This window comes from Schistocerca piceifrons, chromosome 2, assembly GCF_021461385.2.
Source record: "Schistocerca piceifrons isolate TAMUIC-IGC-003096 chromosome 2, iqSchPice1.1, whole genome shotgun sequence".
Classification (NCBI taxonomy): Eukaryota; Metazoa; Arthropoda; class Insecta; order Orthoptera; family Acrididae; genus Schistocerca; species Schistocerca piceifrons.
In genome coordinates, this window is record NC_060139.1 from 805,187,250 (window position 1) to 805,202,092 (window position 14,843).

General features: G+C 38.5%; 1 protein-coding gene and 1 pseudogene across 1 annotated transcript in view; both read right to left on the minus strand.

Moving 5' to 3' along the window:
- Nucleotides 1-14,843, minus strand: part of LOC124775875 (androgen-dependent TFPI-regulating protein-like) — a 36,105-nt gene that overhangs the window by 1,960 nt on the left and 19,302 nt on the right. The window lies entirely within an intron of this gene.
- LOC124778285 lies at nt 3,360-3,478 on the minus strand (annotated as a pseudogene).

Sequence of the window (14,843 nt, forward strand, 5' to 3'; positions counted from 1 at the left end):
TGTTGGTGTATCAAATGGTCTCTTTCAGCCATCTGCTAAAAATGTCCAGAACATTCTCATTATGTACACTTTCCCTCATATAACCAACCATGGTTCTGAATTTATCAGAGCAACTGAAAAAAATATTCTTAAGTGGCAAGACATACAGAAATATGATCAGCTATATGATATAGCCTAAATGATGTATTTGCCACCCTTTAAACACAGTTAAACAGTTGAACACTTGTTACCATCAATGTATACTCAGATTCCAGAATGAGATTACTTGGTAGTACTCTTCACAAATTGAAGCAGTGCTTGCACTTGTTCTTATCAACCTTGGTGTCAACACATTCAGTGTGCAACTCTCGAACATTCCAAGAAATCTAATGGAAAAAAGGAATATTAGGGTTTAGAAATCTAATGGAGTATGAAATTCAAGGACAGTTAATCACTAAATTTAAAAACAACTATAAAACAGGGACACTATGATCTTTTATGCACAATGCAGTGCTTTAGTGTTAGTATAAATTCATAAAATTAGTGTTTAAAGTTAAAGACAGGTGCAAAATTCTTTCCACAGGAATAATTAGTATTCATCATTTAAAGATAATAGAGTCGGAAAATGCAGCAATCAGAAAGGTTAGGTTAATACAGAGGAAAGATAATTGTGATATCCAATTTCAGAATTGTTGTGAATACAGTTGTCATTGGGATTTTTTTTATTATAAATTAAACATAAGAATGAAGTTGGCTAACATGTTACTATATTGTTATAGTTACAAAATGTATTGTTTTATAAAAATGAGAATAGAATGATCAAAACACACCATTTGGGAGCATATTGTAGGGCACCAACTGTGTACTCATCTCCTTCAAGTGAGCAAATCCACTATTACAGATCATTGCATTTCAATGGGCCCTTTGATGAATTATAGCAATGTTAAATTTTGTGGGTCATAAACCAATTCTGGGAGGCTACCATTAAGGAGATGGTGGAAATTTGACTGTCAGAATATCGTATCATAACTGGTGGTTTCAAGGTGGATACTACATGAAATGTTGCCAGTAGACAGCTCCATTTTCTGTGTAATTTGAATTTATTTATTAGTTCAGTGAATAAGAATTAGCAATCTGATACTGAAACTGTGAGCTTTCACCAAGGGTTATGACTGAATCAACCTCCTCAAGTAACCCATGAGAACACCACGCATTTGTTGGTTGGAGCTTGATAAAGAAGCTCAAAGTATTTTCATGAGTTTACAACTAAAGATGACCTGAAGACTGGACCAAAATACCAGATGGTATTCTTTGGATTCTGGCAGTTTTCCCAAGTTTGCAGAGCTATTACTATGCTGGGAAAGATTTAAATGTCTCGTATGTCCTGAGCACTGAAAAGCAAGTCTTAGCATGTTCAACTAATCTGGTGCCAGTCAGCCTTTTTCTCTGATACTTAAAGATAAAGCCTGTGTGCCAGTTAGGACAGTTCTAGGTGATTTAAACCATCACATTGTCACAAGATGTGAAACAAAGTCAATAGAAACTCTCCAGTCTACCCAGTTGTACCCACATGAGTGACTCCAAATACATATTGTAGATGACAGCTGGAATATTAAGCACCTGCTGAATTTATTTTAGGAAAGTGTTCACCACCACTTTTTATTATCAACTGAAGACATAAAATCTGTATATAAGTCCCTGACTGTATTTGGCACTTTGTTCATAATTGTCCATTTTGATCACACATTATTATTGTCTAATATTATATTATATATTGTTTTATGTAACTTATGCTGCATATTAATCTGTAATAATGTGTGATTAAAACACACACACACACACACACACACACACACACACACAAATGCAAAGTTGCATTTGTGTGTGTGTGTGTGTGTGTGTGTGTGTGTGTGTGTGTGTGTCTGTTTTTGACAAAGGCCAACAAACTTATTTTGTGGTAGTCTTTTTGTTGTACCTATCTGTGTCTCAGCATCTCCACTATATGCGCTATATGGTGAGTAGCAACTATCCTTTTCATCAAATGGTTACATTCCATCCTGGACTTTCCATTGTTTGATTTTAAACTTGTTAAACTTTTAGTCCATTGGAAGTTATTACTTAGGAAACTTTATAACTATAGTTCTTGTTGTAAATGTGCATTTAGTTTGAGATTCCCTGTTTCATAGCTCAGACTGCAAGAAAAGAAAACAGTCACCACATATAATACAGTGCTGGTGAGTTGTTGCTAGAAGCCTTATTCCTGTTTTCCAGTTGTAATGTCATATAACATAATGTAGTCACTGTGTTTATTAGTTTTAAATCAGTAGACTGTCCCTCGATTCTTTAAGGAATTGAACTCTCACTTATAAAACATCTTGAATCCTCTGACAACTTTGCAAATGAGTAAATGTGTTAAATATTTGACACTTAGTATGTAAGTGAGAAAAAGTTTAGAACAGGTTTGAAATTATGTTTAAACTTTGTTGTAAGTTTTAAACCAGTTGACTGCCCCTCCCATTTTCAATACACTGAATGGCTGTAGTCTGGTTAATTTGCACTCTGGTTTAAGCTAAAGCTAGTTTTTCACAACATCTCAATATTGTCATGTCTCCTGAACTCTGTGTTGTATAATGATATAATTTTGTAGATACGTTCAGTGGTATATAAGGTTATCGTTATAAAATGTGTTGCAAATAGAGTTGATAAAAGAAATTATAAATTAAAATGTCATGCTTGATGCTGAAATTGTACTGCAAAAATGGCAGAAATATTGTAAAATCAGACAATGGAAAATCCAGGATGGAATGCAACAATATAATGAAAAGTATAGTTGCTACTCACCATATGGTAAAGATGCTGAAGACACAACAAAAAGTGATTCAACATCTCCGGTATATGGTGAGTAGAAATATTGTAAGTGATAAGCTGTCTTCCTTTTATTAGTTTGTGGGAATGCCAGTGAGGAAAAGTTTTGTAAAGGTATGAAATTATCATTGGAAGTCACTAAATGCTCTCTGTGACAAATACTGGATTAATATATTGTGGCTAATTTGCACACCATGAGTTCCACTACATTAAGGCCTGTACGCAATTTCTAACTGTGATATTTGTCTTATTGTGTTAAACCTTTAACATCAGCTTATTGCTCTTAATAAGTAGGTCATGATAACATTAAAATAAACAAATAAACACCATCCCAAAAGGCCTTGAAGGCCCAACAGTACTGCCCTCAACCCTTAGGAGTCATTGGATCCGTATACAGAGGAGCATGTGGTCAGCACACCACTTTCCCAACCTTCGTCAGTTTTCACGACCGGCATCACTACTTCTCAGTCAAGTAGCTCCTCAATTAGTGTCACAAGGGCTGAGAGCACCCAGCTTGCCAACAGCACTCGGTAGACCCAGACGGTGACCCATCCAAGTGCAAGCCGAGCTAAACAGTGCTTAACTTCGATGATCTGACGGGAACTGGTGTTACCATTGTTGCAAGGCCATTGGCATATTCATTCAGTAGTTATATGAAATTTTTGTTGCCAATTACGTAGGCAACCTGCAACTGGGACCATGCACCATGAGCCAGGGTAACAACTTGGTATCACAGATTACCCTTCCTGCTAGCATGTCTAACTTTTAATTAGGATTGAAGGTGAAGATGTGTGGAGAAAACATCAGAAAAGTGTGACCTATTGTATTACAGGAACTTCCACATGAGACAGAAATTCATTTGATGTCCAAAAAAAGAAATCCTATTGTCTAAATACTGTAATTACACTGATTAGACATGTAAGATTTTGGAGAGTGATACGCAATTGAGCTCTTCTCTATCATATGAGTAGAAATAGGAAAATAATTACTGCATTTATATCTAAAAAAAATTAAATTGAAAAATATGCTTCTTCTTAATATTTCTAAACCAAGAAATTAAATGTTTTTCATGAGGACTTTTGTTATGATTCATCTGGATAATAACTGAATAATGGCATCTTCAACAGTTATATTTATCGTTAATAACTTAGGTGGCTTATCTTGTATATTGCACTTGTATATATATGAGGGAGACAACCAAGGAATGCAGAGGAATGGAGGGAATGTGTGGTAGTGACTAAAAACAAAAGGGACGTTTATTAGATATCATAACTCTATTCATCTACATCTACATACATAGTCTCCAAACAACTGTGAAGTGCATCATAGAGGGTATTTCCTATTACAACACTTATTAGATCTTCATACCATTCATTTTGCATATGGAATGCAGGAAAAATGATTGTTTAAATATGTCTCTGTCTGGTGTAATTAGTCCAACCTTATCTGTACAGTGAGATGCATTGGTGTGGTTTTGTGTGTGTGTGTGTGTGGGGGGGGGGGGGGGGGGGGGGGTAATAAATTTCTATGTTCCTCAATTAATGTTGTTTTCATATTTTGTAAGTATGTTACCTTGGGGTAGATGGCGTCTGTCTTCAAACAGCTGCCAGTATCTCTGTGACCCCGTACCATGGGTCAAACAAACCTGTTGCCACTTCTGCTGTCCTGTGTACATGTTCAATGTCCACTGTTTGGGCTTTCTGGTATGGATCCCACATGCTTGAGTAATATTCAAGGATGGGTCAGAGTGAATGTTTTGTGAGCAGTCTTGTTTGTACACTGATTGCATTTTCCCAGTAGATTACCTATGAACCAAAGCTTGGTATCATTATGAATTAACTGATTCAGTTGTGACTTACTGCTATTGTAGTCACAAGTGTTCACACAGATGCCTTTATAAACTCAAGACAACAAACATGGAACTGTCTAGCAGCTGCAGAAGGAGCCTGTTGAACATACAGTAAGTTCCATTGCAGAACACTGAAAGCACACTGGTCACACTGGGAATTGCTGTGGAATGCCATTCTGTGAGACAGGCCATGAGTGTGCTCTAGTATAGTGTTCTGAACAGCTCACTGTCCTGGTTTCACCCACTCACTCAATATTAATGGTAGTGGGGTATTAAGCTGCAATAAAATGCAGCAGATCGCAGAAACTTCCCTGTTTCTTGATGGGCATGTGTCGCACTGGGATGAAGTTCAGCCAGAGACTGCATTGCGGCATAGTGGCTTGCACAACTTGAGTAGGATGTGCGGCATGTCTAGAAAGGAAAGGTATAATTACAATGTGTTTGGAAGAAGCATCTATTTATCACAATTGGCCCCACTGCTGTTTCCTCTGTTAACTGCATGACAAGCCACTATTCACTAAACATCAGCAGTAGAGCTGCTGTTGAGTGTGAGTACAAAATGCTGCCAAGTGCAAAGTTGGAACTGTGATTCATCTTCCATGCTTCAAAGGGAAATATTATTCTCCATATTAAATCTGTTTACACTGGGAATCTTGTGACTTTGTAATAGCAAAATGGCATCATGAATAAGAGGGACTGACCTATGAAAGAAAGGTGAAAAGTTCCCAACCTACCAGAAAGATGGCAAAGAAATATTTCTGTAATGAATTTGCACTATAATGTAAGTGTAGTGTCGATTTGATCTTACTATAGTCCAATCAAAGCACTTGACTTCATGCCCGAACTGTTTGCCATCATCAAACTTCCACAATAATTTGTCAGTTCACTTCCAGTTCCTTGTCCATCTCTCTTTCTTGGTGTTCTCACATCTTGAATCCTGAGTCTGATCCTTTTATTTCATATTTCATCACACATCATAACCACACCAAAAACTACATACACACACATCGATGCTAACAAAATTCAACACTGTCCAAACACTAATAGATCCTTTCATACAAGATGCAATTCAGCATAACATATACAGTTATTATAATCACAGAGATCAGCTACATCAGATAAGCTTTGTACGACATTGGGTAAAGATGAATTTTTGAAGGTCACAGTTATTGTTGCAACTGGGTCACCATAGTCATAAGTATAACAACTTAACATTGTATACTGGCGTAACAATAAACCTGCAGTGTAGAAGGTTGCAGGTTGCAATTCTTTTTATTTCTAATTCTAATCTGAAACTTTGATTATTATTTTTATTTGGTTAACTGTTTAAGTGTAATTTTTTTTATTTCTAGTTCTTTGCCATGCTCTTTTTATCATTGTATTGACTTTTTTATTTTCCCTTATTTTTCTTCCTACTATTATGTTTTCATTTGGAATCTGCTAGTGTCACCTATAATATACAACCTATTGCCAAGCACAACTCTGTGTACAATACAGTTGTGATTTTAGTTCTGCTGCATATTGTTGACTGCTGTTATCTCAGAGGCATTGCACATTACAAGGTCATGCTTAAGTTAGAACATGAGTTTAAAATGAGGGCTACAAAACTCATCATTTGCTGTGGTTCAGTCAATGGGCACTTAAAATCAGCTGTTGAGAGAGCATCTCACATTTCTGTCATATCTTGTGAGAGCTGCCTCCAACATTGCTGCACATTACACATTAACAGCATTTGTGAAATGAGTGGCCATGTTTTTGTGTTGCCTATAACTGTGTGGTAGCCAAAAGCCGATGTGGAAACACTGCAGTGGCAAGTGACAGATGTCAACTATCAAGTAATTTTAATTGGTAGTTATGTTTGCACAGCTTTTTGAAGTAACAGTGTTGTGTGTACTTCATTGATATGGATAAACTGGAGTAGGCCTACTGTACAATCATAAAATTCTGTATTATTTATAAGTTGTCCAAATAGACATCCCCATGAGTCAGATCCATGGCCTGGGATGGCTTGTGTGCCTCAGTGACATAGATAGCCTTAAGGTAGTTGTAACCCCAAGAGACCAAACAAATGTGGTTCCTGAGGAGGGACAGCAGCCTATCTAGTAGTTGCAAGGATGACTGACTGATCTGGCCTTGTAACATTAGCCAACATGGCCTTCTTATGCTTGTACTTTGAACAGCTGAAAGCAAAGGGAAACTACAGCTGTTGTACTACTTGAAGGTATGAAGCTCTCCTTGATGGTTAAATGATGGCCTCCTCTAGGGTAAAGTGTTCTGGAGGTAAAAAAGTCCCCCATTTGGATCTCCATGTAGGACTACTCAGGGGGATGTTGTCATCACGCAAAACAAAATTGGCATTCTACAGCTCAGGTTGTTGAATGTTAGATCCCTTAATGAGATAGTAAAGCTAGAGAGCTTAAAAACAGAAATGGACAGGTTGAAGTTACTGTAGATACAGTGGAAATTAGTGAAGTGCAGTAGCAGGAAGAACAGGACTTCTGGTCAAGTGAGTAGAGAATTATAAATACAAAATCAAACAGGGGTAATTCAGGAGTAAGTCTAATAGTGAATAGGAAAATAGGAATGTGTGTAAGCTTGCAAGTATTAAAAAAAATAGCTGAAATTGCCAAATTCATAGTGCACCAGGTGGCAGTAGAATGTACACCCCTACTTGTGCTGTAGCAACTGTGCATGCACAACTAGGCACACACACAGCCAAGGTTGGTGGCGCATTTGTAAACAGGAGACATGACAAAACCTGATTGTAATTTGTAAAGGACATTTCAGGTTACTATTTGTTGATAGTTTCTCTGACACTACAGTACACAGTTGCTATTCTCAGAAATTAGCTACTCAAGTAACATCTATGACAAATTATCAGTTGCTCTTTGCAGTACTGGTAACTACTGACAATACAGATAAAACTGAATTAATATTTATTGTGCTATGTAGCAATGATGAAATATGAAGAATGTGGTTTCCAGTCAAATTCATCTCTTCTCCTGAGAATGTACATTTGTATCATTTGTTTGTTGATTTCCTTGACATTCATTTAAATGATATTGACATTTCATTTGGAATTGTAGGTATGTTAGAAGAAATAGGAAATAACTGTGATGATTCCATGAATTGTGATTTGGACAATGTCAGTTGTGCCAGTAACAGTTCTGAAAAAGAATACCTAGCCTAAAAAACATGTACTGCAGCAGCCCTCAGCAACAAGGAAAAAGCAGTAAATAGCAAAGTTTCCCATTGTGGCTCTAACAAGACAGAGTTTGTTAAATGGAGGAGGGAGAAAACACTTGAAGTTATACAATGTGCAAAGGTGTTCTCATTTTGTAAAATCAGAGCATGAATTGTACAAATGGAAGAATGAATTACATGAAATAAAAAATATGTGCAAAATGGGAATCTGAAAATGTCTGAATGATAAAACTGTTTGAAAGAGGCTGTGCACCATTACCGATGGAGACCTACGAGACTGGGCCTCCAAATTACATCTGATACGGGCATTGTTAATTTCCAGGCTTCATCAACCTGGCTCCACAGATTCAAGAAATCATACAGAATAGGAATTCACAAAATTACCAAAATTGTGTCACGCAAACATGTACAGCAGCTGCCAGTGATAGACAATGCTATAGAGAAATTGATAGCTAACATGAAGACGAAACTTACTGTTATTCCCACAACTGCTATTTATAATGCTGATCAGTCAGGTTCCTTGAAAGAACTGCATGCACACTGCACTTTATTATTTTAGGGTGAAAAAAAAAAAAAAAAGACAGAGTGGGTTGCCCAATCAATGAATGCAATGAAACATTCTTATACAATAATGACAGTGATAAGTGTGAGTGGTTTCCACAGCTGTATATCTGTCTTCAAGAACCGCAAAGCAAATTAGGTCCAAAAATAAAAAATTGACTGTTTAGTTGCAAAAATCTCATAATCAATGTATCAAAATCTGGAAAAATGGGAAAGAATAATTTGCAACATTTTGTTCAAAATGTATTCCTACCAGCTGCAGAAACCAATTCATTGCTTTTGTTGGATTCATGGTCTGGACATAACGACATCTCTGTTTTTGTGGTGGATGATGAAGAATCTGTAGATGTAATGTGGATTCTGCCTGGAACTACTAGTGCGATTCAACCTCTCGATAATGAAATTTTTCGACAGTGGAAAGCATTTTTCAGGAAATTAACAGATAAGATAATTTCTGATACCTCTCTTCATTTCAGGTTTATCAGTGGGACAGTATTCTTAAGCTCCAGTCATTTGTGCATTACCAGTTTTCTTTGCCATGTTTAAGAATTTGATCAAGTATGACTGATATGCGGCAATGGCCTTGCCACAGTTGATACACCAGTTCCCGTGAAATCACAGATGTTAAGCACTGTCGGGCGTGGTCAGCACTTGGATGGGTGACCCTCCAGGCCACCATGCACTGTTGCCATTTTTTGGGGTGCATTCAGCCTTGTGATGCCAATTGAGTAGCTACTCAACTGAATAGTAGCGGCTTCGGTCAACTATACCATCGTAATGACCGGGAGAGCAGTGTGTTGACCCCACGCCCCTCCTATCTGCATCCTCCACTGAGGATGACAAGGCAGTTGGATGGTTCCGGTAGGCCACTCGTGGCCTGAAGATGGAGTATGTTTATGACTGATATGCAGCACAATATGCAGAACAGTGGCCGGGATCATTTCTGACTCCATTCCAGTTCTGTTTAAGTAAAACTAGTGGTTACCATGAAGTGCCTGACTGCTTCAATTTTGCCTTTGTTCAATGTGTCTGTTGCAAGAAAAATGTTACCATTCAAAAGACACCACATTTTTGTGCCTACTACAGGGAATAAACAAACAACTGTTTGACTGATAGTCTAATGTACAACACTCAAACATTATTTTAAGGAATGGCCTACCAAGTTACAACTTCTCATTGATGGAAGTCATCTGTGACATCAGACACTGCCACGATTTTATTTCCTCTGCTAGCCCCTTTTACCAGAATTACATGTGCAAGAATTGAACTGTCAATATCAAGTTGTTGTTGTTGTTGTTGTTTTGGTCTTCAGTCCTGAGACTGGTTTGATGCAGCTATCCATGCTACTCTATCCTGTGCAAGCTTCTTCATCTCCCAGTACCTACTGCAGCCTACATCCTTCTGATCTGCTTAGTGTATTCATCTCTTGGTCTCCCTCTACGAGTTTTACCCTCCACATTGCCCTCCAATACTAAATTTGTGATCCCTTGATGCCTCAGAACACGTCCTACCAACCAGTCCCTTCTTCTTGTCACGTTGTGCCACAAACTCTTCTTCTTCCCAATTCTATTCAATACCTCCTCATTAGTTTTGTGATCTACCCATCTAATGCTCAGCATTCTTCTGTAGCACCACATTTCGAAAGCTTCTGTTCTCTTCTTGACTAAAGTATTTATCATCCATGATTCACTTCCATACATGGAAGTACTTGATGTTAACAAATTTCTCTTCTTCAGAAACGCTTTCCTTGCCATTGCCGGTCTACATTTTATATCCTCTCTACTTCGACCATCATGTTATTTTGCTCCCCAAATAGTAAAACTCCTTTACTACTTTAAGTGTCTCATTTCCTAATCTAATTCCCTCAGCATCACCCGACTACATCAACTACATTCCATTATCCTTGTTTTGCTTTTGTTGATGTTCATCTTATATCCTCCTTTCATGACACTGTCCATTCCATTCAACTGCTCTTCCAGATCCTTCGCTGCCTCTGACAGAATTACTATGTCATTGGTGAACCTCAAAGTTTTTATTTCTTCTCTATGGATCTTAATACCTACTCCAAACTTTTCTTTTGTTTCCTTTACTGCTTGCTCAATATACAGATTGAATAGCATTAGGGAGAGGCTACAACCCTGTCTCACTCCCTTCCCAACCACTGCTTCCCTTTCATACCCCTTGACTCTTATAACTACCATCTGGTTTCTATACAAATTGTAAATAGCCTTTTGCTCCCTGTATTTTACCCCTGCCACCTTCAGAATTTGAAAGAGAGTATTCCAGTCAACATTGTCAAAAGCTTTCTCTAAGTCTAAAAATGCTAGAAATGTAGTTTTGCCTTTCCTTAATCTTTCTTCTAAGATAAGTCATAGGGTCAGTATTGCCTCACATGTTCCAACATTTTTACGGAATCCAATCTGATCTTCCCCGAGGTCAGCTTCTACCAGTTTTTCCATTCGTCTGTAAAGCACTCGCGTTAGTATTTTGCAGCTGTGACTTATTAAACTGATAGTTCAGTAACTTTCACATCTGTCAACACCTGCTTTCTTTGGGAGTGGAATTATTATATTCTTCTTGAAGTCTGAGGGAATTTCGCCTGTCTCATACATCTTGCTCACCAGATGGTAGAGTTTTGTCAGGACTGGCTCTCCCAAGGCTGTCAGTAGTTCTAATGGAATGTTGTCTACTTCCAGGGCCTTGTTTGGCTTAGGTCTTTCAGTGCTCTGTCAAACTCTTCATGCAGTATCATATCTCCCATTTCATCTTCATCTACATCCTCTTCCATTTCCATAATATTGTCCTCTAGAACATCGCCTCTGTATAGACCCTCTATATACTCCTTCCACCTTTCTGCTTTCCCTTCTTTGCTTAGAACTGCTTTCCATCTGAGCTCTTGATATTCATGCAAGTGATTCTCTTCTCTCCAAAGGTCTCTTCAGTTTTCCTGTAGGCAGTATCTATCTTACCCCTCGTGAGAAAAGCCTCTACATCCTTACATTTGTCCTCTAGCCATCCCTGCTTATCCATTTTGCACTTCCTGTTGATCTCATTTTTGAGACATTTGTGTTTCTTTTTGCCTGCTTCATTTACTGCATTTTTATATTTTCTCCTTTCATAAATTAAATTCAATATATCTCCTGTTACCCAAGGATTTCTACTAGTCCTCGTCTTTTACCTACTTGATCCTCTGCTGCCTTCACTACTTCATCCCTCAGAGCTACCCATTCTTCTTCTACTGTATTTATTTCCCCATTCCTGTCATCGTTCCCTTATGCTCTCCTTGAAACTCTGTACAACCTCTGGTTTAGTCAGTTTATCTAGGTCCCATCTCCTTAAATTCCCACCTTTTTGCAGTTTCTCCAGTTTTAATCTACAGTTCATAACCAATAGACTGTGGTCAGAGTCCACATCTGCCCCTGGAAATGTCTTACAATTTAAAACCTGGTTCCTAAATCTCTGTTTTATCATTATGTAATCTACCTGAAACCTTCTAGTATCTCCAGGGTTCTTCCATGTATACAACTTTCTTTCAGGATACTTGAACCAAGTATTAGCTATGATTAAGTTATGCTCTGTGCAAAATTCTACCAGGCGGCTTCCTCTTTCATTTCTTAGCCCCAATCCATAGTCACCTACTATGCTTCCTGCTCTTCCTTTTCCTACTGTCGAATTCCAGTCACCAACGACTATTACATTTTCATCTCCCTTCACTATCTGAATAATTTCTTTTATCTCATTACACATTTCATCAATTTCTTCATCATTTGCAGAGCTAGTTGGCATATAAACTTGTACTACTGTAGTAGGTGTGGGCTTCGTGTCTATCTTGGCCACAATAATGCATTCACTATGCTGTTTGTAGTAGCTTACCTGCACTCCTATTTTCCTATTCATTATTAAACCTACTCCTGCTTTCCCCGTATTTGATTTTGTGTTTATAACCCTGTATTCACCTGACTAAAAGTCTTGTTCCTCCTGCCACCCACTATGTCTAACTTTAACCTATCCATTTCCCTTTTTAAATTTTCTAACATACCTGCCCAAGTAAGGGATCTGACTTTCCACACTCTGATCCGTAGAACACCAGTTTCCTTTCTCCTGATAATGACATCCTCTGAGAAGTCCCTGCCCAGAGATCTGAATGGGGGACTATTTTATCTCCGGAATATTTTACCCAAGAGGACGCCATCATCATTTAACCATACAGTAAAGCTGCACGCCCTGGGAAAAATTATGGCTGTAGTTTCCCCTTGCTTTCACCGTTCGCAGTACCAGCACAGCAAGGCCGTTTTGGTTAGTGTTACAAGGTCAGATCACTCAATCATCCAGACTGTTGCCCCTGCAACTACTGAAAAGGCTGCTGCCCCTCTTCAGGAACCACACGTTTGTCAGCCTGTCAACAGAAACCCCTCAATTGTGGTTGCACCTGTGGTACGGCTATCTGTATCACTGAGGCATGCAAGCCTCCCCACCAACAGCAAGGTCCATAGTTCAGGGGGGGGGGGGGGGGGATATCAAGTTACTAAAAAAAAATGTATAATTTAAGCCAGGTTTTCACCAGAGAAAACAAACTAACAAACATGAGCAAAAGAGAATTGTGTCTGGTGTACCCGGTAGGCCTCTTGCAGGTCTTTCAACTGGACGCCACTGCAGCTACTTACACATCCATAACCTTCCCCAGTTACCTAATTGGAAAATGTAGACCTGTATTTTAATGTGGAATCCAAATCTCATGTCTTTCATGCCCACTCCAACATCTGTGAGAATGAATGCTTGGTTAAAAATCAGAGTGAAAAAGTTGTGGTCTGAGTGGGATTTGAACCCATGCTCTCTGGATCATGAAAAGCACTCTTTGTCACTGGACCATGTTTGTCTTAAAAAAAAGAGATTATGACCATTAGGCCTTACATGCGTAATGGAAACACTATCTGTGTCACCTCTTGAGATGATGCCCTATGTGGGTAATTAATCTTCTGTTTATAAATTTCCCCTCAATGGTAATGAGAAGCCATGGAAAAATGGCAGCCGACATACAAGGAAAATTTTGGACCAGTACTAAGGAGAGATTTAGATGCAATTCTGTGTAAAGTGCATGATCTCCACACATGTCATGTTTCCATACAAGCTGAGACACTTAAATTCTTCCTCCCCTGTGCCATTTTGCATGCTCCATCAAGAACAGTGTGCTTGCCATGCAAAAAAATCCTCACTGAATAGCAAAGTTTCACACTGTGGCTCTAACAAGATTAGAGTTGTATCCTGTATGCTGAATATTAGCTCCAAAAACTAATAACACATCTTTCATAGGCAACATTTGCTACCTCGTGTTCTCTCCCCTTTCCTCTAGCATAAAAGAATGTACCCATATACAAGTGAATGGTCGTGAATTTTCTGCAGATGTTCATTTGAATGTGTTCACTTCCATTCACTCCATTGTAAATCAGACTTTAGGTGCTTAAAATTGGTGTCTGTGAACATTGGATAATTCTGCTCAAGCAGTGCTGTGTGAGTGATTTGCCGAGTTTAATGCTAGGTGGGCAGAGCTGTACAAATGCTGCTAGAAGCTGTTCTTTGAGCAAAAAAAATGTGTAACTTCAAAATTTTTTACAAAATACTTGCAGTGCCTCTTAGCAGCTAAAATTTTGTCAGTGCACTTCTTTCGTTGTCTTCTTCCTGTGTATAAAATTTCAGGGTAGCTTTCAACATTTCTTATTGGACCATTCCCTTGTCAGTGTATCATTAACTCCAGAAGGATTCATTGGGTGGAGTACGGTAGAAGACATGCACTGTCCTTAGATCCAGTCAGTTTCCTGAGCATCTGAAAAAAAAAGCTTCAGAGTACAAGTTCCAGTTCGACTGTGACTTTTATGGCCTGCCAAAGAAACATAAAGAAGACCTTCCACTTCATCCATTTATAAGGAGTATGGGAGCCCCAATACACAATCCAGCAAAACATTTGGCTTCTCTTTTGAGCCTTTTGGTAAGGAAATATGAACACCATACTCAAAATTCAGAAGCTTTTACATGGCAACTGAAGAACCTTCATCTCAAACCACAAATACATTACCGAGTTTCAGTGTTGTGTCTTTATTCACACAAGTGCCGCTGGTGGATTCAGTACAACTCATAGGAGGAGGAGGAGATTAGTGTTTAATGTCCTGTTGACAACAAGGTCATTAGAGATGGATTATAAACTCAGATTAGGGAGGGACAAGGAAGGAAATTGGGTGTGCCCTTTCAAAGGAACCATCTCGGCATTTGCTTTAAGTGATTTAGGGAAATCATGGAAAACCTAGATCAGGATGGCCAGATGTGGGTTTGAACTGTCATCCACCCGAAAAGAAGTCCAGTGTGCTAAACACTGTGCTACCTCACTTGGTCA